A 14,977-nucleotide genomic window follows, 5' to 3' on the forward strand; every position below is an offset into this window, starting at 1 on the left:
AACAGCACATATTGAAAGACAAAATAACTCTTTCTTTTGACAAACCTCAAGACATCTATTTTATCATGCACATTTTGCAAAAATAAACTGTATTTCAGCATAAATTCTTCTGTATTTTATTTTGCAAAAATCATAGGAGGGGTATTTATGATTCAAGCTGATGTCACATTTAATTTTGTGGAAACAGATTGTATTTGTTAAGTATAGCTGTGTAGACTAAGCCACACCCTAATGCTCCATCTGTCACAAATTCATTACAAACCTTAAAGAATAAGAGACTTGATCCCGTGTTCATGAGCTCCCTAACACCAGCTGAAGACCATGATAAAGACAGAGACAACCAGAAACATTTCTCACAAATTCAACCCATACAGCAGAGCCCAAGCTGCGTTCAGAAGCAGAAAACATGATTCACACATTGAGACATGCAGACAGTCCTGCAGCCGTCAGCTTTTATGGATCCCAAAAGTCCTATTATCACAAACCTCCAGCCTGAAACAAGCACATATTCTCCAAAGCTTTGTCACCCGGCCCAGCGAGTCAGCCTTCATATTCCACTGTGCTTACGTTGCTCCCAAAACAGTTTAGACCCATCAAAATCAAAACTTTTGATTTCACCACCATTTCGGTCTAAGAGGAACGGATCAGTACTAACTTTGACTCATGCTAAATCACAAGTGAAAACAGAGGATGAAAACTGTGTCTGGATATGGGAGATGAAAGGGAGATAAGAAAAGAAGGACTGGAGCAGTGCAGCTAATTGACAGCTTGAGTAGATAATCTGTTGGGAATGTGTTCAAGATCCATTGATAAATATGATTCAGGTTGCTGCGTCATCAGCTAAAATTCAGCTGTCTAAACCTACTTCAAGTGTTTAAACATATGCTGCTGAATTTAGATATCCTGTTAGGAATTACAAGACATTGGTCAAAACTGAGCTTTTGTTTGGGCCACCATGTCGTTCAACTTTTCATGCAGGCCTTTGTGTGGCAAGGATTTTTTTTGTATTGTTCTTTTTAACTAAATGTATTTGACCAAACTATTGAGTCATTCTTTTCCTCTCCACCACCACAGTTTGATGCTGATAAGACTAGACTTGGTGAAGCCAGAAAAGGGGGATGGTCAGGATGGATGGTCTGTCACAATGTTAAAGAAGCACTCAGCATCCATCAGTCGTGCTCCGAAGACAGTTAGCTGGCTTACCATCCTGGCGGTTTATCAATAAAGTGATTACCCTAATAGAAAGAACAGTACCTTTTAAAAGCCTTGTGAGATAATTAAATCAGCCAATAGAAAATCTGTTCCTGATCAGAGGTGTGAATTATTGATGAGCCAGTGGAATCTATGGAAGGACTCAGGGGTTATTAATAATTAATGCTCTCCATCTGGGTTAATGTGTGCGTCTGCGCTTTTATGAGATCCGTCATTTTGTTAACATGAGAAGAATCCCACCATCCATCACAACGGATCCATCATGCTATTGGGCCTTCGGTAGTTGAGCGGCCGCAATGAAAAGCAAAGTGTGGCAACCGTGACTATAAATGCTTGTCTGACTTTGATTGCTTGAATATTTTCCCTCAGTTGTGTGCAGAGTTATTAAAACCAAGCCTTGCGTCCTTCAGTACCCGGTCTGAGTAATAACAGGGTAACGCAGTAAGTCAAACAGTCTTGTTCTAATTAGGTGTGGTTGTGTGCGGCGTTCCAGGGCCTGTCGACTGCTCACAGACATGACCATAAACACATTGGCCTCAGCGCTCTGTGGATTCACAGCACAGTCCACAGAACATACATGGAGCCAATTAGGCCTCTCCTCTCGTGTTTTCTCTCTGAGGCAAAAACAGACAAAACACAAAAATCCCACGAGAATGTTGGCACACAAACAAAAGAGAGAGAGACAGTGCACAGGGAGGAGGAACAGAGTAACAGCAGGAACATGTTTATTGATCGCAGAAGTTCATATTTGTTTTGTCAATGTCGTATCCCTTTTTGTCCAAGTCAACTTCTTGGATTCATTTTGTGTAAACTTCCAATCGTACACCAATCATAGGAACAGTTGTACAAAGAAATATTTTGAAGGAAATCACTTATCTTACCGTTAGGTTGAATAACAGATGGACAAGAAATTCAGGAAAAGACAGTGATTTTATGCAAATGCAGCTCAATTGTTGCCAGTGACTAGTGTCCTTGCACAGTTTCTGGTTTCTCAGAAAAACTAGTCATTAAGGCACTGACAGGAAAAACCATATGCCATTTACAGCAACATCTCTGGTTTTGGTTTTCATGTGGTTTGCAAAATGACAAAATGACACAGTGGGCCAAAGCTTTGAACTGACATGATGACAAACTGGCCTTAGCCAATGTTTGTTTTACAACCATAAAACTTTTAGGGTTTACAGATCAAGTTTTACAAAATAAAAACATCTCAGTAATTTCCATAGCCATTACAGCCATTGGAGCAAAATATAAATTTGATAGTCTGTAAATGATTGATAGAAAGTAAATGATTGTTAGACTAAATGATTGAGGGGGTTAACTTATTTGATAAAAAAAAAAAAAAAAAAAAAAAAGGAAGACCTCTCCTTAGACAGTCTGCAAATAACAGCAGTGCAGATTGTTGTACTATGAGAATATTTAAACCTGCAGAGCTGAAATTTTGTTAAACCCTAATTCAAATATTTCACAAGAGAGAAAGTATGCAACATTCGTGTTTACCCTTGGGGTGATGTAAGTGCATCTATCAGTGCTCTCGTGCGCCAGATTTCAGGAACCAGCTAATTAATAAAAAGTTTTTTTTTTTTTACGTTTCTGGGTCACTGTAAAACAAGGAAAATATCATCTTTCATGTGCTTAAAGATCGAGTGCCGACGTTGTTCTTTACCTTGCAAACAGCGCATAGCCCAATAACAATTATAAGTTGCAAGGCAGAGAAAGTGAGCTTGTTATGATAGGCTCCTTGTTATCTAACTGATCAACTAAAGCATGGCACAAAACTACTAATCAGTCACTTCTTTCTTATGTATATGAGGAACTATCTTGGTGACAGTTTTTAAGTAATGGTTAGCTTTTGATTCTTAATTTGATGTTTACTCATTCATTGGTAACTTACTCAGGATTTTGTGTTCCTGAAGTTTCTGAGTGTTAAGTTAGACGTCCTCGCTCTCTTTCGGTCTGCTTTCAGCTGGATGTGGGTGGAGTTTTCACACACTTTGCACTGACAAGACAATGTGCACCGAGGTGAGGGTTTGGTGAAAATCCACTGCCTGAAGCCACGAAGTAGAGTGAAGAGGAAATGAGCACATCACATCTTTTTTTTTTCACACCTTTACTCCAACCTGTCTCCACCTCTCCTTGGCCTCACTGCCTTTTACTCGCTCACTCATTCCCCCTAGGCAATGAACTGATAATCCAAAAGGTCACCTGTGGCCTCCTTCTCTCACCACTCCCCTCTATTTCTTCTCTACAATGAGAAAAAAGAGAAAACAAGCCAGAGGGAGTTTCAAACCTGAACACTCAGGCCAGGTAACTCTGGAAGTCAGACAAGTGTCTCTTCTTCTCTTTGCAATTTTCTTCCACTATTTCCTTGTTCAGTTTGCTCCCCTCCACGAAGGTGAAAAGGCGGCAAAGGTTATTCAGCGGCTATAAGTCAACAGGTAATTCACAATATTTATAAAGATCCTGGTCTTTTAAAATTTAGTAACACAAGAACAAATGCAAGCACTGTATGTGTGTACCACAGAGGAAAACACAACAATGATGATGGTGAAGTTGCTTGAATGACGGATAAACTGGTGGAACATTTGAGTTCTATTCCCTTTTTTTAATCTTCACTTTCTTGGCTTCCAGACTTAGCCATCAAAGTTGAACTTTTCTTTATGAGCATATGATAAAATCATTTTATATTATTAGAAAAGTCAAGAAATGTATTATGCTCTCGTACAATGTTTGCATACAGTCATTTTTGTAAAGCATGTTAGAATGAATTGTTTTTTAATTTGAAAAACTGCAGGTTAATGTCACTTATGCTCTTAATTGCTTTTCTTGGTTTTACTTACTTTCCTGTGAGCAAGAAACGTCTCCGAAAAGTATTGTTATGTAAAGTCAGTATTTCTTTTACTGGACAAATCATCTTATTCAGGCTGATGGGAAAAACATTTTTTTGTCTGTTTGTTTGGAACAGAAACGGAATTTGTCTTGTAAACATGGTGCAGCTTTAAACACGCCTTTTAGTCTTACAAATCTCCTCACGCACCCATTAGCTTCCTGCCCAGCTATCACTTTTCAAATAATTGATTTGCAGTGATCAATTCTTTGTGTAACCTTTGGGTGGCAGGGATAAAAGGTCAAAGGCCAAGGGTAGGTCACAGTCCCACAATTCATTTGGAATAAATCAATATTTACTCAGTTAAAGCAGACGGCTGACCCAGCAAAAGCAATTTGTATTATTAATAATCAATTTAAAGATATTCTTTCTTTAAATATCTATTAAGTAAATAAAGTTTCTCCAACTGTTTCAAGACACTTTAAACATGAAACTGCTGTGACAATACTGTGTGTAAGAAATTAAACTATGGCCTTTGAGTCTTAGATGTTTCAGAGCCTTTTTATTACCCACATTAAAAATGTCTCCTTCATATTTTTCAACCAAACTTGTAAGTTTTTGACTGTTTCAAAATTGCCTGTGGGTGAATATTCAATCAGACCACAACTGCAAGCTAGAAATACGTTGTTAATAAAAGAGAAATATGCTTTTAAATAAAACCTCAACATGTTAAAAACATAATGTCATCTACAGCAGCATGTATAAAGTGTGTTATTGACATTTGATGGTGTTTCTCATGACTGCATGCTGCATATGAGTGTCTGTATTGGTATCATTGTTGGCCCACATTTTTTAATATTTTTTTATTGCCTTGAGATCCAGCTCTGTTTGATCCGGTGGAGAGAAGACGCATTTTCTTTATGGCACCTCACTGGTTCTCACTCCAAGACTGGATCTGTTTTGGATTGTGAGGCAGCAGGGCTCATATAACTCAGGAGGCAATGGAAAATAATTTGAGATGATACCCTTTCATACAAAATCGACACCACACCTCCATGTTTTTCAAAATTATTATTCACTTTTTCTGTCTAGCTCATTCTGGACTGTTCCCAACTATTTATTTGTGTCTCTTCTGTTGCTTTTCATCTTCATTCAGGGAGGATGTGAAGTGTCAGGATTTACGAGGAGAGATGCTGAGAGCGTTGCTTCAGCTTGCCCTGACGATGACGGCTTCCTGACGGTCTCGCCAATGCAGGTGAAATCAAAAGCTGGTGTCTGTCCTCCGTATCTTCATTCTCCTGCACCTCACGCTGTTTTTATTTCATTTCCAGTTTTTACATTCCTTCATTCTTTTTTTTGCCATCTCCCCCGATCTTATTACTCCTACAGCTAACTTCCTTTTGCAGCAGATAGTGATTAAAACTTTTGGTTTCCTTCCAATCAAAGAGCAGAAATCCCTCAGACATGCACATACAGGTCATGTAATGAAATCCTGCTTCCTTCAGCCTTCCAGCCATGGGAATCCAGCACAACATAGGCAGCACTGACATCATGCAGCACTTCACAGGTCATGCATATTCACTTATCATTAAATTAACTTTCACAAACTAACAGAAAAGTTTTGTTGTAGTTCTGTAGCTGATCATGATATAAGTAACTACGGATGTTTGTCATCAAACCTTTGCTGCATATAAATTGAGGAAATCCCCTCACATGATTGCTTTGTTCTCTTGAGTTGACACAACAGCAGTGTGAGACAACCAGTTGGTACTGTTTTCAACTGTCGCCAGAACTTCTTAAAGCAGATGCTTTATTTGATTGCACTTGGCAATACTTTACATTGTATTATTATATGATGAGAACGAGTAAGAAAGAAGATGTCCTTTTGTCATGCTCAACAGCCACAGGGTGAATTGATTTAAGAGCAATTGTAAAAATAAGTCATGATGAAATAGAATATTTGTGGGATCACTATATGAGAGCCATTTAGGAGGCACTGAAATTCTCACCCTGATTTTATGTTTCATGACAAAAGAGTGTTAGTAAACTCTTCATGCATTCCTCTACTGAACTACCACAGATTTTATACGAGGGTGGATCAATAAGCTCAAAATAAGATCAAATAAGCTATAACCCACGTAATTAAGTGTTCCAAATTTCGTTGCTTGGCCAACATCAGCTCCTGAGTTGCACATTGTTTTGTGAGTGCTGGTCGGTGCGCACGGTAATAGCTTCCTACTGCTCCGTGCGCGACATGATGCTGCCCACCATTCATGCACAACCGGAGCAGTCTCGTCGCTTTTTGATCCATCCTCGAAGACCAAACATGAGTGGATACAATTATTGATTGTTGTTATTGCTGGAAAAGTGTTGCATGCTTTCCTTCAGGTCATTGCAAACATGCTATATCCCGGCTGTTTATTTACAGTTCAAATGTTGTTTGTTTGTGTTGATTGCGTTACCCAGTTTCCAGTTCCTTTTGGTACTTTTTCCACATCAGTTCAGTCCAGCACTTTGATCCAAATTGAACTATCTCAGAAAACTAAGACTACACAGATTTGTCTTCTCGAGCCATCATGAAATTCACATTTGTGGTTTTAAGTAAAATGTCCTCACAAAACTCAATGCCTTGCCTTTACATTTGACTCAGTCCTTCATGTTTCCCTAAGAATAAACTGTTTCAATGATGTCCATTAAAAAATGTATTGACATCAATTTGACTTCCCTTACCTTCGCTGTGCAGAATGATGTAAATGTAGTGTTTGACACCAGCAGACTATTTTCAAATTCATCTGGTGAAAGTGTGAAGTGGTGCTCGCCTAAAATCTGTGAGCATTTACAACTGTATCTGCTAGCAGGATTTATGACATCCAAACTAGTTTGGAGCCCAATCGATAACTTGATGAGAAAACTTGAAACCTGCATTGTACAAACACTAAGAATGGACTTTCAGTGATATGACACACACGCAAGGTGCCTCAGGTTTAGGCACCAAAACTACTTGTTTAGGGTCTGAAAAAGATCATAGTGTGGGTAAAAGTGAGGAAATTCACATAAGTAAATTGTAAAATAATGTTAAATGTAAGTAAAATAAGTAGCCTTTTGACCTCATTTACCGTGTACCTTTACAGTTGAGGTGTAATCGACACCAGGCTTTTCCTTATTCATTGTTCTTCACACAACCATTCAGAGGTGATTCATCATTACTCAGCAATTTCACTCCTCTGTCACCAACAGTCATTAAAAAAAAATTGAAAAAAACCCACATTTATTGTCAAAACAACAATAGGCTGTGTTGTTGTGAAACTATTTCACACCATTTCTCCAGTCACATAGACAGAGCAGAAATACAATACTCTCAACACGCCTTGTCTTTGTCAGAGAGGTAGAGGGGGAGTTTAAAATATACCTACACTTTCAAGCATGGATCTTAAAGTCTGATGTTTTCTCCGCAGTAGTGGGAACATGTAACGATACATGAGAGCGAGTTCGTCTCACCTCTGAGCCTGTGCACAGGAAATGGAAGAGTTGAAAGTGTGTTTTTGTGTGTCTGTTCGAGGTGCGGGTACAGGGTTTCAAAAAGCAAAAGCTTGTGGAATTCTCTGAGGAGATCATCCATCATATTAGAGTGGGAGACTGGCTGTGGTTTTGCTTTATTTGCATTCATAGGGGAATTATAAATCACCAGAAGTGAGAACAAGTGTCAGTCGTCTGAGCTGTCATTTTAACACCAACTGTGTTTTAGAGACTTCTGTCGTTTTGCTTTTTTAAAACTGATAGAAGTTGTTGTATGGCAATTGCTTTTTTTTTTTTTTCATATTAAGAGTTTTTTGGTTATTAGCTGTAACTGCTGAAAGTGACATCTTGTTGATCCTGTGTTGACTCACATGCCATGTAATACATGAAGCATAAATATAAGCTATTTTTACACAGGTTGACACAGCAGCACTTGTATTTGTACACATGGGAAACCATGCAGAAGAGTCAGATGAATACCTGCCCTGAGGATGTTCAATTTGACATATCCGTTGAGACATTCCTTTCAAAGTTTAATGCTCTTACTACAGTTGTTGAGTTTGGTGAGAAAGGCTTCGGCCGACCAATAACTTTCCCACGGTTCAACAGGGAAGCCAAAAGCTGGCACACAGGATGAGTCTTAATGTACCTACAAGGTAAATGGAGAGAAACTTGTAATGCTCTGGAGATTTAATGACAGTAAGTGGGATGATGTGTAGATTTTAATGGCCATGACAAAGACTGGTACACTTATCATCACACCTGTGGGAGAAAAACAACTGACAACAAGTTTAAAACAAAATAATGATAACAGAAAATCCATTAGGACAAATTACACAAGAGGTCATAAGAATGCTTATAAAATAACTTGAATTGATTTCCAAAATTGGTCATAATCATTTTGTAACTACAATTTTCTGTTGATTAATTGACTCATGACTCAGTTTATAGTTCTACAGATTATACTTCCTCATATCACAAGTTGACGTGGGACACACCTGTCAGGATATTGTATCAGTGCCACATTTTGCGTCACCAAGGTGTGAAAAATAAGCATGTATGACCAGGGTCAAAAACGGAGACCACGTGACAAAGTACAAAGAGTGAAAAAGTCCAAATTGGGAGGACATCAGGGGACACTGGATGAACAAACATAAGACTTTTACCCAAACGATCCGTGTTCAAGTGTGTGACAGGGCAAAAGTCAACCTGGATTTCCTCAAAGTAACAAATGTAAGTTATTTATGTTATGCAACATAATGTATTGATATGGTCAATACAGTCACTTCTGGCTCCAAACAACGATGTCACAAACCAATGGGTGACGTCACGTTTGATTGCCACTCGTGATTAAACCAATGACACCATACTTTTTATGCCTAGTCAAGGCAAAACGTGACGCAGTCATAATCTAGTAGCTATTACACGCTTTAGCATGATATTACTTTAGATTAAAATGCCCAAAGGCGAGTTGTAATGCTATACTTTTCCTAATTTGCCCTGCTGACTGAAACACAGATGGACACAATAAAATGTACAACACAATACATTAGCCCAATAGCGTTTATTGTAATACACAAATTGTGTTCGAGTCAAATTTTGTGGCATTTGTACATGCAGGGATGAAAAACCATGAACACCTCACAGTACAGTATCATTTAACCAAACACTGCAATATCACAAAGCCCAGACTCACAAATGACCCAAGATGAATCATGACCACCCTTGTTTCAATGGATTGTGTCATGCAGGTATTTATGTAATTGTGTCCACTCCCTGGAGGTTAATTAAACAATGATGGAGTTAAATTACCTCATTGTTCCCTCCGAGTTTCTTTATCTAAATGTCCTCACAATGCAAACTGTTTATAAATCCTTTGTTGGCTAATAAAAAGAAGTAAACTACAAGGCCTTCCACATGTTGTTACATGTGCATTTCTAATTCTATTTCTCATGCTGTATAAATATTAGTCATTTCATACAGTATATCAGGCCAGTGGGCAGCTCCTGCAGGCTGGGGTTTCATCCCGCTGTGGAACCAACTCTGTCTGAGGCTTATGGCCCGAAACATCTGTTGTAATTTCTGTCAAATTGAACTTTTATTACCTGGTCATTAAAGCTTCAGCAATGGCAAAACCAGATGGTTTCTTGCTGACCTTACAACTGCTTCTTTTTTATGGTGTTGGTGAAAATTGAACCAAAGGAAGCCGTGCGCTTTATAAAATTAAGGCAATCATTCCCACATTCCTGAGACATGGGGGGCACTGAGGAGGGCGAGGAGGGGTGCACAGCGGCAGTGAAGGGGGAGTATATTCATGCGTGCATGTACTTTTTTAAGGGTAAGACTATAATGTTCTGTAAACTACAGCAATCAGGCCACAGAGAGATCAGACATATTTATTAGTTATTTCTTAAATGACATATCTGGATAAAAGAAAGGAGTTTGATTGTCAGAATATAAACTTGTCAGTCAAAAATGGGTATTCATGCTGACCGTACTTTCATAGAGCCTACTGCAAACTGGAATCAAAATTCAAAGTAATAAATTAGGATAATCAACAACTGACATTTGAATTGTTTCATCCATAACATATTACATTTGGAAAATACTCTCTTTGGCCCTGCACATGCGTGTGTTCCCGAGGGCCTCTGGTTAGAGGCCAGGGTCAGTTAAATAACTCGCACAGCATATAACCAGGCTGGGTGAAAGCTGTCTCGTTGGGAGGGAGAGCTGCTCCATCACTGGTCCCAGTGGGGAGGAATGGAGGGATGCTGGCTGTGTTTATTAGAGACAGAGGGAAGGGAAAAATGCTTTTAGAAGAGTAGAGGGGGAATACGTCCTCAGTTCTCTAAGTGTATAGTAGAGTCTTTCAGTACCTTCACTTTTAGGTTATGTTTTATGTTGATTACATTTGCAATTTGTTTTATTTGACGAGATAGATACTTTTTCGATATTGAGATTTCTGATTTCTTGATCAAGAATTCATATTGGACTGATAAGAGAATGCTGTAACCTAGCAGGAATAAGTTAGAAAGTAGCTTGAGGAATTATTCTCAGTGTCCAGTTAGGTGACGAAAGGAAAAAGCTGAATAAATGACAGGAGAACACAATGAATCCAGATGCTTCCAGGCAGGGCACAAAGGGTCACTGAATGTTTTGATAAATACGGCAGTGAGGTGAATCATATGCTGCGACATTTACAGTCATCGGACCTCAACCGAACTGAACACTTACTGGAGATGTTTGTTAAGATAACTTAAAAAAAAAAAAAAAATTGGGTTTACCTCTTCAATCAATCAACTTTAGGCTAACGCTTTATTATACCCTTGTTCGGATGTTTGCTGTTGTTGTTGTCAACAATTTGTATTTTGCAGTTCATTTTAGTAAATGTATTAAAGCAGTTTTTAGTATGAAAAATTGCAACCTGTTTTCATGCCAAAGTGTGTGATACAGCCATCAGTCCAAAACAGTGTACTGTACAAGCTTTTCATTTTGCCTTTGTTTGGCTGTATGGAGTCACTACAAACGCTTCCAACATGTTTGACTAATTTCTTGTTCTTTGTTAATATTTTTATACAGACATCATCTGATCTGTGTCACTTCTCCGGCTCACTTCCGTGTAGCTAAAATGACAAAAGATCCCGATTGACTTTTTATTGGCATTGTTTCCGTGGCACCGTCATGGAAAACACAATATGTGCCACCACCATGTAAAGCAAGTAAAATGTTTAACTTAACATGAGAGTCTCCATCAACAGGGTTACAGCTCAAAACAGACTCTTTTTGCTTGTTAGCTAATCACAGCTGTCACCTTAAAAAAACCAACATCCTTTTCCACTGGTATGACAGGAGGAATGCTGATGACAGTGTCACAGTAACTGTGTCAGCACATAGACAGACAGCCTTACAACTTTGGCCCATCAGGGGAAGAAACAACGGCAGCTTTTATTTCTCCACCGCACATTCCAGTCGCAGAAAGGAGCTGGGCTGCCCGCCTGCTGTTTGAACCAGAGGCAGACTAGTTCATCGTGTCTGGGTCACAGACTGCCAATGTCATTAAGGACCTTTGTGCTGTAATGCCACAACTATATTCCAGTGTCATTGTATTATTTAGTACATTTTCCTTGAGTCAACACCTTGGCATCAGATTAATTGTTAACTTTATCATCATATTGGATTAAAGTTATTGACAATTTTACCTCATCTAGACATAATTTCTGAAATATATTTTTGGAAAATGTGGAGTTTTTTTGTGTGGATTTTTTGATTAATAAAAGTAAACAAATAATTAAACATCAGGAAATGAAATATACCATATTATTTGGTACATTTTAGTAAATATTGTTACATAGAGATGTTAAAATAAAGCTTTATCATCTCATACAATAATGTTTAGCTAAGAAACAAACTATTAAATCCAGTATTTCTACACACTACGATAGCCACGGTCACTGCTTTGCAGCATACATTAAATATGTATCAGTAAATAAGTCCAGAGTGCATAGTGCAGTCTGTGGAAATATTTGATTTAAACATTTGCTTTGCTTCGGGCAACTATTTTACCATTTAGCTGAGAAAGTAGACACCTGTGAGATCTAGAAAGGATTTTTGAATGTGCAGACCAAGGTTTGTGTAACGAGCACTGTATTATCGAATCACAGGGTAGCGTGAAGAGTTAATGAGGTCACAGAAGGGGCTAATAGCCATCCAACCTCCTACGTAATACATTCATACGCAGCTGTAACACACAAACAGATGCAGCCCACACAACCACTGCTTTCCAAGGGAAAGCTTCCATGACCTTCACACCTTTGTCTTGTGCAACACTGTTAAAACTCACTTCTTGAATTGGCACTGAACGTTGTCATTAAAAACAAATCACTAGAACTAAACGCAGTCTTTAAATTATCATCATTAAGTCTGTGTAATTCTTTACAATCAAAGACCAAATGTTTCTGTCTCGACTCATTATTGTCTTGACTCTTCACACAAGGCAGAGATACCAGTTTCTCCGCCAACAGGCGCCTCGATTGTCTGCAATGTGGCCACAAGCTTCCGGATGAGTTGTGTACTGACTGAGGGCTGTAAATAATTTTCGCAGCCGGTGTTCTCTTCTCCCTCTTGCTTTTGCTATCACTCTTACACCTGACATCTGCCTAATGCAACAGATTCAGGCTCATGCTGCATGGGACGTAAGAAGGAATTCTTGGTAAACGTAGGAAATAAGTAACTGAAGTAATTCTTAATAAGTAGGGTTGAGGAAATAAAGTAGCTACATTTAAGAATCTTACATCAGTTTTTAAAGCTGAATTTGTTTTTTTTATGTACTGTATCTATCCAGTCCAAATGCAGCCACATACACCTGTCTGTCTGCTAGAAGATGACGTGTCAGTGTCACGTTTTTTTTGCCTTGGCATGAAAAGCATGAAAAGGTCATGTGATGAAGTATAAATAGGGATAAAGCAACGTAAGTAAGTTACGTACAAAAGGCAACGTATTCAACTCGCGTAACGTACGTTAAGTAACTTGCACGTCGTACTTTGCTTATGTGACATGATTTCACAACCACTGTATTCATCTAGTGGACTGATGTGTTACAAACGTTTTGAGTGATAAGTGATAGCTATCAGCCTGGAGCTTGTTGTAATCTATGAATAACATTTTCCCTGGTTTGTTCATTTTATTCCGATTACACAGTGCTGGATCAACACCTTTTCACCCAGGACACGTGTTATTATTTTTGAATTCAGCCATTTTACCCTCAAGGACGTTCTTTTCTATTATTTGGAAAGTTCAGGGATGCCACCATTAGCCCACATGTAAAGTAGCACGAATCTTCCCCCAGGTGCCCCCACGTATCCATTTCTGCTGGTGTGGAGACGGTGTCAGGGAGCGCATCCTGTTGTCCCTGCTCAGGAGAACCTGTTTCCTCCTGAGCCATGGCTCCCACCTCCGACTCAGTCTTGCTCATGTTACAGAATACACACAAAGACAATGGCACACAAGTTGGAGACACATAAAGTAGGCGCAAACACACACACACATATTCTCATTATATTAAACAAACAGGCAGGCAGAGGATGAAACACCTGCATTTTGCTTCCATGGTTTCAGGAACACTTGTTGGGAATTACGGTTGCGCTCAGACAGAAAAGACTAAATATCGCTCTCCTTTAGTTCAGCAGGTGTTGTTAAGACTACACATCCACATGACCTGTTTTGATAACCTCAAAAGGTCTTTGACATTCCCCATATACACAACCAGGGCCAGGTGACTTGCTTGAGGCCTGACGTTAAAAATGACAATCTAGAAATCAGCGATAAAAGCTGAGCTGCTGCTTGATACAGAAATGGGAATTCTTATAAAGCAATGTGGGAAAAGGACAGCACAAATCTTTGCATGTAAGGAGTCTGATTTTGGGTTTTTAAAATGAATAAATCAAAATAGAATTTTGCAGCTTTAAAACTGAGTTATTGGAGTCAGCAGATTGTTCTGTGGTTCTAAAAAAGATTTAACATCAGTATTTAACGAGTGGACTGATTTTAAAGTTACACGTAGCATCATAAACAAGTAGGCTTTTAACAAATTGAAGAGGGAGTTATTCAGGTCAGTATTTCGATATTAAGATATATTAAAGAGTATAAAACATGATTTGGTTTTTTTGGTTTGCATGTGTTACATGTGATAATAAATAATCAGCAGTGGAAAGTATGAGTCAAGATCTGTACTTTCTGAGGCACACTTTTTTCATAAACGATTCATTATATAGTAAATACTGAATTAAAATGAAGACATTTTCTGGAGTATTTTCCAACAACTTTAGATTATTCTGTTATTTATTGCATGTGCATAGCCAAATAAAAATAAAACAGAATGTAAGTAAAAGGCACCGCAAAATAAAATTTGAATGTAAAATGCATTTTTGCAAAACGTAGCTTTATATATCAAATATTGGTTCAAACATAGAAATTGCATCTGTCACAAAATACAGCCCGGGCAGTGTAGCATCGAGGCTGTGATGATATGGGAATGTCAACAATGAATCTCCTTTTATATTGCAAACCCACACTAACACACAGGAAAGATAAACTCTTTGATAAAACTGTCAACAGCCTGCAGGTATTTACCACAAAGTGAGAAATCTTCAAATCTGGAGTGCAGACAGAGTCCGCGGCATCAGAGAGTCTCGCTGAACAGTCAGAGGGTCGTTGTGTAAACAAACGCGGAGGAGAGCCCTTGACCAAACAAAGATTTGAAGCAGAGATACCGATTAAAGGCGAGAAGTGAAGCGCTGCTGAGGGAACAAATGAGGAGTGGTTGAGATAAGGGGGGCGCGCACGCACGCACGCACGCACGCACACACACACACACACACACACACACACACACACACACACACACACACACGCAAACACACGCGT

Source organism: Brachyistius frenatus, unplaced genomic scaffold (genome assembly GCF_029030835.1).
Source record: "Brachyistius frenatus isolate BFR_SWC_R1_liver_20210118 unplaced genomic scaffold, ASM2903083v1 Contig_10, whole genome shotgun sequence".
In the NCBI taxonomy this organism is placed as follows: Eukaryota; Metazoa; Chordata; class Actinopteri; family Embiotocidae; genus Brachyistius; species Brachyistius frenatus.